At 45.5% G+C, this 13,229-nt stretch overlaps 1 long non-coding RNA gene across 1 annotated transcript; it reads right to left on the reverse strand.

Moving 5' to 3' along the window:
- Positions 1 to 7,033: 7,033 nt before the first annotated feature.
- On the reverse strand, positions 7,034 to 12,926 carry LOC144147224 (uncharacterized). The gene is made up of 3 exons (XR_013317865.1): positions 12,829 to 12,926; positions 11,156 to 11,214; positions 7,034 to 7,079 (listed from the first exon to the last, which is right to left on the reverse strand). It is a non-coding gene; the product is annotated as an uncharacterized LOC144147224 (long non-coding RNA).
- Between the last annotated feature and the right edge of the window lie 303 nt (positions 12,927 to 13,229).

The raw sequence follows: 13,229 nt of genomic DNA on the forward strand, positions 1-13,229 counted from the left end.
GAGGGACACCAGATGTTACGGGGACTAGAGAGGAGTTGTGATTATTAATTGATGTAAATTGCATCCTGTTAGAAAGAAAGTCTTTTATCCATGTTATAACAGCAGAGTCGATGTTCAGTAGCGTAAGCTTGTGAACAAGTCGATGGTGAGGAACACAATCAAATGCTTTTGAAAAGTCTAGCAAAATTGCGTCGACTTTAATTCCAGCGTCTACAGATGAATGTATTTCGTGAATGAAGCCAGCTAGTTGGGTGTCATATGAATAGCCTTTACGGAAACCGTGCTGATGCCGAAAAATAAGGTTATATTTTTCGAGGCAGTTAATGATCTGGGAGTGAATAATATGCTGGATGAGTTTGCATATGATACTGGTTAGTGAAATAGGGCGATAGTTCAGGTGTGAGGTACGATCACCAGATTTGAAAAACGGAACAATCCTTGTGGAATAGGTATAAAAATAACAAGGTTCTGAAAAACAAAAGCGTACAAATGGGGAAGGTTAATCATACTGGATTAAGACGTTTTTCATAGCCCTCTTGAGCACTTCAGGTACGTATGAATTATACTGTGTGTATAATGTCGGAAGTATCTACCGGATGCTCATTATACCTCATCTTTATCCAAAAAATACGTAATGACAGGAATACAGGGAGTGAATATGCGGCAACAAATAGGCAAATGACGCGAGGTGGTCCGCCGCCGGTCTGACTAGAACAAAAAAGCTCGCCCGTCCACGACCACACCGCATTCGAAAACAAACGGCGAACCAAATCGAATATCGCCGCCCGCACCGCCTTCCTCCCATCCTGCGTCTTCGCGTCCAGGCTGATCCCGGGACATTCAGGCCGGCCGCAAGCTTTGCAAACTCTGGAAACGGTGTCATTCAAAACGTGGCGCCTGGAATTCTAATATGAATTCATCCTAGCAGGGCAGAGGTGTCCCTGGAAATTTTTCTGAAGTTTTAAATATAATCTTCCAGCATAGGAATGGTTTTAAGTTAAGCACGATAGTCAAACGGCGTTCGAAAGAGGTACGCTCATGCGTACGGTGCTTCTTTGCTCAACGCCGACATCGGTTTTGTGCGTATGCACCGTCGCACAGTGTAGCCGGATGACTTGGTATCGCTGTTTTTTTTAAAACACAGATGCCCCAAGTACATTAAAGATGTTAACAATCGTTTCTAAACAAATAGTTGCGGTTCATCGGGGTGTTCCCCAATTAAAATGAAATATTATTTGAATTACTAGCTTTTTTGCTTCTCATGAGTATCACTTCTAGGCATTGTCCACGCCAGCCGTACACTGACACCAACCCAGCCGTGAGGAAGCGGAGGCCGCCATATTTTCGCGCCGGGCCGGATAATGCAGCCCAAAGTACAATTGGCGTCGTGCAGCCGGAGTTTACCCGCCTCGTGTAAGCCGCCGGGAATGTTTGCTCCATGTATTCTGCCCTAATGCGCCGCTTGTTTGCTGCTGCACATTGTATCGGTTTCCGCATTATGGCTCGATAGCGCAGTGGTTTGGCTGCAGACGCGCCCTGTTTTTCTGGAAAACAAATTGACTAGAATCTAATGCAATATAAAGAACTATGAGTGTAAAAGATACACTGGCGGCTTGACCGCACAGGTTCTTAACATAACAAACATTTTTACAACGCAACTGAACTCGCAGGCAATGTTTAGTTTTATATTGTAGCTGCAGCGAATGTGTTGTTTTAGGTTCACCAGAAAAGCGTAATACGCCCACCGAGCTGGATGAACGGTTGAAGCCCGGAAAGCCCCGCGAGATACATTCAGCCAGCTGGTTCCACTTCGATTGCGTTGCTTCGTCCAGTTGGGCACCGAAGCCGCCTCGCCGGTAGAACGCCAGGCCTGAGTACACACATGTCGTTAAAAAGGCCATGAAGATGGAATGAAAGTTTGGTTCATTCGAAAAATTGCCTTATTAGAATAAAACTGAAACCACTTTTAACGCAAACATCACTGAATTCGGAAAAAAAGCGAATGACCATTCAACCCAGTAGATCATATTCCGCACTTGGCCATTGACATCCGGCGCTCACACGCGCTTACAGCTACTCCGGGGAAACGCATCCTTAGTCGGAGCTATAGCCGCGAGTGGTCTTTATCAACCAGTATAGAGTGGGCCTGACCATGATTTTGTGAGGCGGCACACAAGAACGGAGACGCCCACGAAAGGACCTATGATCCCACAATGAACTTTAGTGGTATCCCCTTTCATCCCCTCCCTGCTCACCTCCTTCCCACCAAAGGGCTTCCTGCCTCATTTATAACAAAGCGTATTCATTCATTCATTCATTCCCGCACCAGAACATATGACGTATTATCGGTAGCTGTGCTATTGGCTGCGGCCGTCAAAATCTGACGCAAATCAAACAGGGGTTATAGGCATGCACAACGAGCTGTGTGCGTTTAAATTTATTACATACTCTTTTTATAGCCGCAGGAATGTTGGGGTAAACAGTGAAAGCTACGAACAAACACGTAAACATCGAACAAGGTAGTGCGGCACTTTGCCGAATTACACAGCCTACCAGAGCCGTCGGACGCGCTAGACTTGTTTAGCCCAATATTGGCCAGCTAACATAAGCGTCGCGGCTTATGTCACGTCGAGTCATGGCCTATGTTTTAGGAAACGATTACTATCACTCGTAATAAAAATGCGGCACGTAGAGAAATGTGGTCAAAATCTAAGTGCGAACACTGGTACCTCAGCGGTATTGCAGTGCCATCTCTGAAAGCGGGAGATAAGGAACATAGCCAAACAGCCGTCTGTGAGATGGCAGCTGGCCTGGTGAGTATACTATCTTTAGGTTTTGGTGCTGACCTGGATACGTCATTGCCGACGTCGCGAAACATGGGATTTATCTGGAAAATTGAGATTTTGGCCTAATAGGTTAAATTTCTCAGTGAATAAATCATCGTTTTCTTCCGGGCAGGCGCTGAAGGCAACGCTTTCGAATGAGACAAACTCCTCTTTTGTATTCATGTCCCCTTTAAGGTAACCAGAACTTCACGGTTCCGCATGCTTTACTGCTATGTGTAAACAGTGTTGCGCAGAACCTACTTCAGGACTTGGATACATTTACGAACACTGCGTTCCCTGAGGTTAATTATTCAAATTCTCTGCGGCGAGACCAGCACAATTATTTCATATTAAGCGTAATTCATTGTTTGAGGTATCAACCCAAGAACCGCTGGTAGCGTTCGCGTGACCTTTAAGCTAGAGCCTTGTGCGGTTCTGCGGCGGGGACGGAAGACCCACCGACTATACGCTTAGGCCACCGACCGTACCAATTCCTGGTACGGTCGGTGGCCTAAGGAATTGTGCATGCGTATGCAACTGGCCGGTGTAAGTGGAAAATTCGTTCGCTTGACGGAATGTGAAACACCGGCTTTTCCTTGAGTGCAGACGACGTGAGTGATGAGTTGGAACACCCACTTTTCGTTTGGTCAAGACGTTCGTTCCTAGCGGGGGTTGGGGAGGGGGGTTGACAAGGGGGGTAATGGTTATGAGTAACTCGATTACCCTCAGCTTTCTTTTAGTTTATTGTGCTTTGGCAATATGGCGCCGAACGGCGTCTGCGTGTTGCCTGCGGTGCTTTTTGTTGCTGCTTCAGAAGCTTCGGTGGCCCTCCACCTTCACATAGTGGATTGATCCAATTTTTTTATGAAAACGCGGAAATAAATACGTCGCACGATTGCTGACGGCAATGTAAACCACAAAGCCGTGCAATGGTGCTACCATCCCAGGGCTGCAACTGATAGTGTTTTCAGAAGTTACACTTTTGCGGTGAATTCCCGTAGTGCTTGCGCTTGAAGTGACAGATCGATGCACTGATTACTTGGTGAGGGCGCCCGCAGTGTCTGCAGCAACGACGACTGCAGCAGCATTCATTCCTCTTTAGAATGCGTTTTCCACTACACCGCTACGGGTATATGTAACTCTGTAGATGTTATCACTTTGCTAGATTAACAGCAGCAGCTGTTGGGTATGATGCTGAGCTTAGGCCTAACGTTTTGCCTTGATTTTTATGTGCATCAACTTAAAGCCGCAGGTTGTGGTACGGTGCATATATTTAGTCATTTTTCTACCGTGTATTGGTCAACCTCAGGCGTCAAAGCCCGAAGTTAAACCTAACGTCTTACGCTTAAGCGTAATGATGGGCCTTGCGACCTGTCAAGTAAGGCTGTGCTCATTGTACGTCCATGTGCGAGTAGGCGTCGACGACGTGCGAGCTCAAAGCGTGACGGTAGGCCAAGTTTCGGGCCGTTGCATGTCCTCGTCGTTGTCCCCACCCCCTTTAGGGCGCCATCCACTTTTGCGCAAGCGATTTAAAAGCGGGAAATGTGAGTTGTGCCTGGAGCAGAAATGCGAATTTCTGCTCCAGGTGCCTCGCCAGATTTCATGTCCGCGAAAGTAGCTGAGGTATTCTAATGGTGCTTGCGGAGTAGAAATTGTGAGTCCCTTTAACAGGAATTGGACATCTAGAATAGCGAATGCAATTATTACGCCAATAAGCTTCTTCTCGAGGCTTAGTTAAACATCAGCGGGTTCAGAGATACTTCGGGCATCTCGCCACAGGCTTTCTTGGGCGCAAACCAAAGCATCAATAGCTAGTATTAAGAATGAAACTAAGCAGTGGCGAAGTAAGGTAACATCCTCGGCGTATACGCGGTATTTCAATCTTCTCGCTACCTGTTTTAAACTTCGAAACTCAGGATGCCAAACTTTTTCCGCCATGATCACTCGTGGTTGAACAGGAAAGGTTGATTGTCAGTCCAACTTACGATGTGTTCCGAACATGAGTTGTGTAGATGCGAGTGGTGTATTTACAGCAAAGTTAGGGACTAGAACCGCTAAAGAATGTCTACTTGCTGTAAAGGAAAAGGTTGCCGTCGCCAACAGCCGCCGGCAAACAAAAGTACCTGCGTCGTTTATGACAAGCCGCAAGCTATTCATTTATTTGTTTCTGGAAGGTCATATTGGCAGAAAATTGACGCAAGGTTTTACTGCAAACTAGCTGCTTTTGTTTTTTATTCAGTTATGTTTGACCCTATGAGTATGACCCTACTGTTGAGAATTGTTTTCAATTAATAATGAGATATCAGTGAGGGCCATCCCGCATAGCGTGGCTTAGCCTTTCGTCGACGTAAGCGGCCAGGGTCACTGCACCACACCGCGTCGAACTGCTACTGCCAGACCTGATATAAAGCCACCTGTACACTGCATACCGGTGTGTGCAAAAACAGCACGCAATTTTTTATCGACGAACTCTGGGTACCGGTACATTTCGGACAGCCGGCCAATCGCGGACCAAACAGAACATGTCAAATTATACGAGGCCTGGTTTTCGGTACCGTTCTCCTTTGTCCCGCTTCTCTTATCAAGCGTGTCTGTGTTTTTTTTTTCGCCGAGGAAATGGGGTCTCTTGCTGTTCGTATTTCCGGAGATTGATCATGGGCGTCACGGCCGTTTGGTGTTTGTTCCGCCGAACAGGCCTGTTCCGAGTTGACGTCATTTCGTAAACGGTGCATCCGATATATTTTGCATAAGTGCGCATAGTTGCAAGCTAGATTTTGTTCCGCACTCGCAGAATTTCAAGACGAGGCGGTAATTTCTGAGAAAGCACAGAACGTAAGATTTATTTTGTAATAGTTGCGGGCGGTAACACGGGGCATTGCAATCAAATGAAAGCAAAGTTAACTACTGTGGTTATTTCCTACCTTCCTGTAGAAATGCTGGAAGAAGGCTTTCGACGATGGCCTTTCCAAACTTTCCGATGTGCATGAAACTGTAAATGAAAGCAATGCAGGATAGGTGCTTTAGCAAAGTGTGCCGTGAGGAGCCCCTCAGTAGGTGTATAAAATGCGGAAGCGACGCGACAAAGTAGCCCAATATTGATGCATTAACTCAATCGCACAAAAATGGGTTGGGAGTTTCTACATTTCTTTTATATTTTTATAAAATAACTTTTTATAGCAAGCAAGCGAAAACAACCAATGACGCTGAAATCAGCAAAGTGATTTTGCGTCTGTGCTGCCTTATCAGCAATCTGCATTAGGAAAGGAATAGTCGGAAAGCCATTTACTCGGTTCTGCTTGCATTGTTTAAGGCATCTGCTTCTGTGCACGTGAACTGAACTTCCCTTATCTCCTGGGAAACGTATGGTCGAGTCGCCTCAGCTTGCTTTTTTTTGTTCAGGCAGGGACATGCAGTTAGGTTTGAAAAATGAGAGACTCCCGCCGGTAAATGACTCGCGCGTACGGTGGTAACAGCAGAAATCACAAAGCGGAGGTCGTGGGAGTCATGGACGGTGAACCTTTGGATTGCTGAAGGTGGAGGCATTGAACCGAGGTTTCCATTGGCTGTTTGGCCTGCGCCAGAAACTACTGCCAAGTGATTTTCTTCCCCCGTTCAGGGACATACCCATACCTTATTGCGTGCATGGTGTGTGAATGCGGGGCAAGCAGTCTTGCAAAGAATTCTCCCGTAAGGAAACGTAATCTCATTCAATCTCTGGTGAAATAAATAATCTACTACTTTTCATCGGCAAGACTGTGGCTTGGGCATTTGAAAATGTTATTTTATTTCTAACAACCCTGTCCCATTTTTGCCTACAATATTTCCTTTACCTAATATTTACCGTATTGAATAGTTTCAAATATAGCGGTCAGGCTCTTGGCGTGGAATGCGCGCAAAGAAGAATGCAATAAGTGTTCCCCAAAACGTAGTGGGCCATTTGTTCAAATCTTTATGCACTTATCGATAATTACATGTAGGAATGTAGACTACACGCTCCTGTGCTAGAATAAACATCAAGCCTGCAATTTTCCGCGCTCCGAAACACGCTACATTTAATGCACATCTCTAAAAAATGGCGATAATGTGGAATATCCGTCACTTGCTTGCACTCACGGCAAATAATAATTCCGCATAGAACATGTGTTTGGATAGGGCTAAGATTCACAAGTGAGCGCAACTAAACCATTCACAAGGTGCCATTGACTTACCTTTCCTCACCAACAAAATCAGCGTTAGCCAAGTGGGCTGGGAGGTCTGCACAGGGCAAAAGAAAATAATTTTCAAACTGGCTTTCAAGGGCAAAGATATAAAAAATCTGACAAGTAAAAATGTCGGTAGCCTTAAAGCTCGTGCGTCTCGAAAAATACCTTAGGTATCGAATGATCGTGCGCTACTCGTACTAGTGCTGAAACCCCCACAGTGAAATTTACTCTATAATGGGTTATTTTGCTGCAAGGCGGAGGGATACTATCGTATCCTAAGTCGAAAAACGATGAGGGGGTGCTATCGCAAGCACATCACCACCGTCTCATCCGTGTCACGTGGTGGACGCAAATCAGGTACTTAGAGAACGCTATTAGCGATCCCGCCGACGCACTACGATAAAGAGCGAAAGCGCGATTCCACAATTACTGATCTTGGTATAGGAGTGTGAACGTTCTTTCATCATCACTTTGTGCGGGCGCGGCGCTTGCTGTCTCTCATTCCGCGTTAATTAAAGGAGATGAGTTAATAAATTCAGAGGCCGCATATGTATGCGCTACTATGTAATATGCGTTTGAAGCAATGCCGCTCAAGGGCAGAAGAACTCTGGCCAAAGAGCAGGTTACTCTGGTCCCGCCATTCAAAACGGACAGCCAGAATTGACACAAAGCTGCGTTGTCACAATCTGGAATTGCAGGCCTATTAGAGAGTACCAGCATATTATCACTGGCTGGAGAAAATTGTGCACGTCCAGCAGTTCTTTATTGACACTTAGTTGCATGTTGATTTTATGTGAAGTTTATTTATCAGGCACACTTGTGCAAATCTCGCCTGTGTTAGAGGCTAAATGCTCTACGAGGAAGTTTTACAAGGGCCCAGGAAGTGTTGTACATGGTAGCAGTGGATATAAAATTCAAACAAGTAATATGAATGCAAGCATATATGTGGAATAAAACAGAAATATAAATTTTGTAGGCTTTCAGCCCACTCTATATGTCATAAAAAACAGATGCAAACTCTCACTCGCTTGTAGTAACAGGTATAGCCAGTGTACACTCATTACAACATTGTTAGGCATTCTAGTGCAATTACCAGCAGAGTGTAAATTTCAGCGCACCAAGCCACTAAAGATGTATAAAGGGTACACAGTTACGAGAAACCATACTTTCAATCATATATACTAAGTAGTGCAGCAAGATAGCGTTTTGAAGTTGGCATTTTGTATGGGCACTAAAGTAAGATGCGAACTATGGCGCGGGATCTTTAATACTGAGAGTGTTATTATGGATCTGCAGCGACGCTAGTAATACTATAAAATCGCTTGAGTCGCATTTACCGAAGAAAGAACGAGTTTAGAACTCGATACTAACAATGGTGTTCAAAGTGAATAACATTAAAATTTGGAAATTGGTCTCCAGTGCTTAACATCTGGACAAAACGTGCTTCACAGTGTAAAGCTGCCTTCTTCAGTAGAGCAACTTTATTGATGTTATTTTTTTCGTAGCAGAACTCCAGATAAGGCTGCTGTAGTTTACTTGAGACGTAAATAGACCACAGTACAATCGAACCTTGACATTTATTGGCATCCGTGCTTTACAGGAGGATAATGTGGCCACCGCAACAGACAGACGCCAATACAGAAACTGCGTGATTATTCCAACCTAAGTAAAAACTGGCATACCAAGTACCCTATGTTCCTACACAATTTCAATATCTTTGTCACAGTGTGAACACCTCATTTTTCAGTTTTAACCACACTGCCTTGGTTTTAGCGGCTATATTTTAATTTTTAACATAGTTTGATTTAAGCCAGCTGATTTAGATTCAGCTTGAGTTAAACTATTACCATAGCCACCACCCTGTTGTACACATTCAAACTGTGTACTGTCACATTGACTGGCAACCGTCGCTCGCCTACGTCTGATTCCGCTCTGTCAGCTAACCTTCTGTACTTTACTTCAACCGTCAGCACAGTGTTTGCGGGCACACTCTTGTGCCTCTATATTAACCGCGGCAGATACGAGTTGGCGTAACTCCAAAAGTTTTCTCATAAGATGAGGTCAAAAATCTGCAAAAGTGTGATTCCGCCAGCCGAACACAACCACAATGCAGCCGAAGGGCACAGACAGGCTGTGATTAGAATTCTGTGGCTTGTTTTGTTGCAATTACTCACTACAAGGACCGGCTAAATTGAGAGCAACCACAAATGAGAGTCACCACAAAAAAGGCGGCTTTCCTTATGTTTCACTTGTTTACTATTTGTTCGGTGTAGCAATGCTGCTTGCTTTGCACGCACAAATATGAAGGCAGAGTAATTCCGTTTGAATCCCCAGGATGTACGTGAGCTATTCGGCATGCCGTAGCAGATAACCCTCCATATGGTGCCCCTTTATCGACTTCAACGTCAACTGAAATCTCAGAGGAGTGCCCTGGTGGTTTTGGAGTCCCTCATTAAGCTCTAACTTGGCAATCTAACCTGTGATATTCTTTTTTCTGTTTACAGTCAGCGCTTTGTTTGCCTTCACAAACCATAGAGAAATACCCCGGCAAAACCTTCTATCTGCTTGCTCCAGAGGACGCCATAAATGCGCTGGCTAATGTAACCACCCTACACCATAACACCCCTAAGGTCGGGAACAGCGCGAGAGGGTAATTTTACAAATTGAAACAACGTTGTGGCTGTTCGGCGTTCTGTAGTGCAAGAACTACGAAATAATCGAGTAACCATCACATCTTTAGCGTGGGCCGAAATATTGACACACGGGCGTTGTTTTTTCTCATCTCCTTAAACAAAGGGCCTCCCCGTACGGGAGCAAACCGGCGAGAACAGTGTAAGAATGGAAAAAAATTTAGTATGCACGTGCTTTAAGTCACCACTGCGGTACTGCCTTCTTTGAAGTTGACCACGCAGGTTGCTTGTCTTTGCGCGATGTAGGACGCACGACTGGACACCTTAAAGTGGGAGACGTCCCGCACACCTTTCTAAGCAAAAAGACGCCGCTGTTGTGAGGTTCTGCCCCCCCCCCCCCCCCTTTCTTCGTGTTTCTTATTAACTCGCCCTCTTGGTCTCCAACCTTCCTGTTTACTGTAGCTTCGCAGTGTAACCTGACGACACACAGACAATTTTAGGGACCATCTCCGAAATTCAAAACTCTTTCCTAGCCCACAGTGCAGGACGGGAACAAGCGTTAGGGCGACTTCTTTGCGTGCTGCTGACGCTAAGGGCTGGTACCAGCTACGCTAACCGATGGCCAGATGGAGAAACGTTTTTGGATTAGAACTTCATCGCGTCTCCGCGTGCCCTAATCATTGGCCGACGTTATGCCGTGGTGGTGGTTAAAAGCTGCACTCAGAGATGTCCGGAGTCCACCACGTCTATTGCTTAGAATGTCTGCACGTTCGCATGCAGCCGAACCAGAACCTGATATTGCGCCTGTCATGTTAGGTAAGCAAAAGCTCAAACCTTTGTAGGTTTTCAGCGGCGACTAGTCTATTGCGCAATCCGCACTCTAGGCGCCCGTCCAGCATTGTAGTACACAGACCAACCAGGTGCTTTTCTGGCTGATTCGGGTGACGGAGGCGTTTCCCACCAGTGGTGACCAGTGCTACAACCCGTGTACAACCCAACTGGCGGGTCGCTGGTAATCACTGGCGGGACGAGAATGACCAACCAATTGTCAATGAGTCAGTGCGTCTAGAGAGACGACCAACCAGTTACTTTTCTGCCTGATTTGGGTGACAGAAATGACGAACAGAAGCGAGCATTTCCCCCTTTCACTTAGCCGACTGTAGTTTTCAATTGAAAGTGGCGCTGGTAGCGCTGCTGAAAGACCTCGAGCGTAGCGTGCGAGTTGAAAGCTGGCTTCGTTCTTCAGCTGTCATTCAACGAGCATCGTTCTTATCGCTACTTCCTAAAAAGGAATATTCTGTGTTACAGTGTAATTTTTATTTTTCATCGTCAGCAGGGTTTTAACCTTGTTCAAATGTTACAATACTTTACTATGAACAGTTTGTTTGCAGTAAAATCACTCTGTCATGTCACAATACTACTAAAAGCAAGAAATTTATGTATATGGGCTGCTACGAGTTCATCGACATTGTGTGCGAGCTTGCAAAGTTTTACTTACACAGCGTGTTTGTTGTGAATGCCATGGTTCCTTTGGCGCTGAAGGTCGGGTCACTCCAACTGAAACATAAAGAACATGAAAGAGCCGTGATTAAATACATTGCTGAAATTTTTCAAGGATCTTTCGCTTGGCGAATGTGGCTGACCATAGGAGCAGCAAGTCATTGTTAATTATTAACAACGGCTGAAATTGCTTTGTTGTCGCTAAGATATACACTAATTGGCCTATCCGCCGGTGCCGGCACATTCTGCGACAATTTCCAATCGATGCGCGTACGTCGCTGGGTAGTCTGTTTGAACAAGTCAGTGTTCCATCGCAAGAGCAATGCCTCCAAAACCGAAAGTGTAAACCCCCCTGTTTTCGAACGATGCGTAGACGGTGCGAGTAAACCAGAAAATCTCGTAGCGTCTACCCATACCTATAGTGTACCCTTTCTATTTACCACATGTGCTTCTTCGGGGTGCACTTCAGAGATAGGGCACACTCTCTTCGCTTACCAGCGGTGCGTCGTACGTAGATAGCGGTGTAACCAATCCTACGTGCAAACGAAATGATGCACTACATATAAACTGGAAATATCCATTATGTGCCTCTCAAACTGGTGACATTTCGCACTGGAAAGCTTCGCTGGTCTTCAACCTTCACAGAGGGGGATGGTAATACTTTTTTAAGTGCAGAACACTTTAGGGGCCATATCTGTCGTCGTAGTTTCTCCGCGGTCACCTATTCAAGCCACCGCAGTCACGCGCCACCACAAATTTAAACTGAGCCCTGCGGCGTCACGCACTCAAACGGAGCTTTCGTAAAGATACCCGATTGTCCCTCGATTTAACCTTCCGGCCAAGAGTGAAGATGAAACATGACCAAGAGGTTTATATAAGCAGAGCCGCTCGAAACTCCTGGAACCGTGGAACTTGCCATACATGTTCCACTTATTTAGCGCTAAGAAAAGTGCAGGTAGATTTGAGGCGAAATATATGCAATTACTCGGCAGTCCCCGCATCCATTTACTTAGCAATGCTCATTTGGTTGGTTTTTGCAATAGTAAGCGAAAACAAAGTGGCCGCCAGAGAAAAAAAATGCGACGCGTTCACAATGGTACAGAAAGGCGCCAGCACGTGAAAGAGAAAAGCAAGCTCAAAAATTTCAGAATTCCTTATTGTGCTGTTCCTGGCAGAACAAAAAACAAAGGTAAAGACAAGGATGCGACTGTCCCTGGAGAAGGCGCTCGAGCACTGCGACGACGGAAAAATTAAAGTGCATGGAAAAAATCTCCGTTCAATTCAGCAAAAGAAGAGTGGTACAGAGAATGGAAGAGCGTGAGTTCTGGTAGCAAAGAGCGAACAAAGGCGCCATGGGCCGTATGGCGAATAACTGCTCTTCCGCGTTTTCACGTTGAGTGGAGCTACTTTAGTTTCTTCGCATGTAGGTATATATCTCCTGCGCTGTTTCGACTAGCGAATAATCGCTGCAGAAGCCGTGATGCCTTCGACAGAAGAGTTAACATTCCGCAGTTGTCCGTGCCTCCATGTTTTTGTGTGTCTTCTTTCTGCGCTCTTAATTCTTGTCTGCAGTTTAGGAGCAAGCCCGATTGCTAACGCACAATATCTCTAAATTTGGAGACATCACGTTCGACAAGGTCGTCAACATCGTCGGGAGTTTATTACGCTTACCCAGGTTGATTTTTCGTAAGCTTGAGCTCAATATGAGTCACCATCGTAAGAGCGATTGTCAGTAAGTTGTATTTTGTGTCTTCCTGCATGACTGGTACCTGAAAAGGGGATGTCAAATTTACTGGCGTGTATTTAAGATGCAGTCTACTCTATTATTCTCAGGTATCAAAAACACACAGCTAACTCACGTATCTGTACAAGGCGGCGCAGTCGGCACTGTCGCCACACGTGTGTTTGATGGGACCAATAGTTACGGTCATCTCTGCCACCTGAAACGATATGAAAAAGCATACACATTTAAATACCCACGCGGAGTATTTTTCTCAGCCACTGTTGGTGAAAACGAGACTGAGAGATGATAAAATATTTGAAATTGGCTGTCAATGAGGTGGTCGTGGGAG

Source organism: Haemaphysalis longicornis, unplaced genomic scaffold, assembly GCF_048455015.1.
Source record: "Haemaphysalis longicornis isolate Haplotype H1 unplaced genomic scaffold, Haemaphysalis longicornis Haplotype H1 scaffold_7, whole genome shotgun sequence".
Classification (NCBI taxonomy): domain Eukaryota; kingdom Metazoa; phylum Arthropoda; class Arachnida; order Ixodida; family Ixodidae; genus Haemaphysalis; species Haemaphysalis longicornis.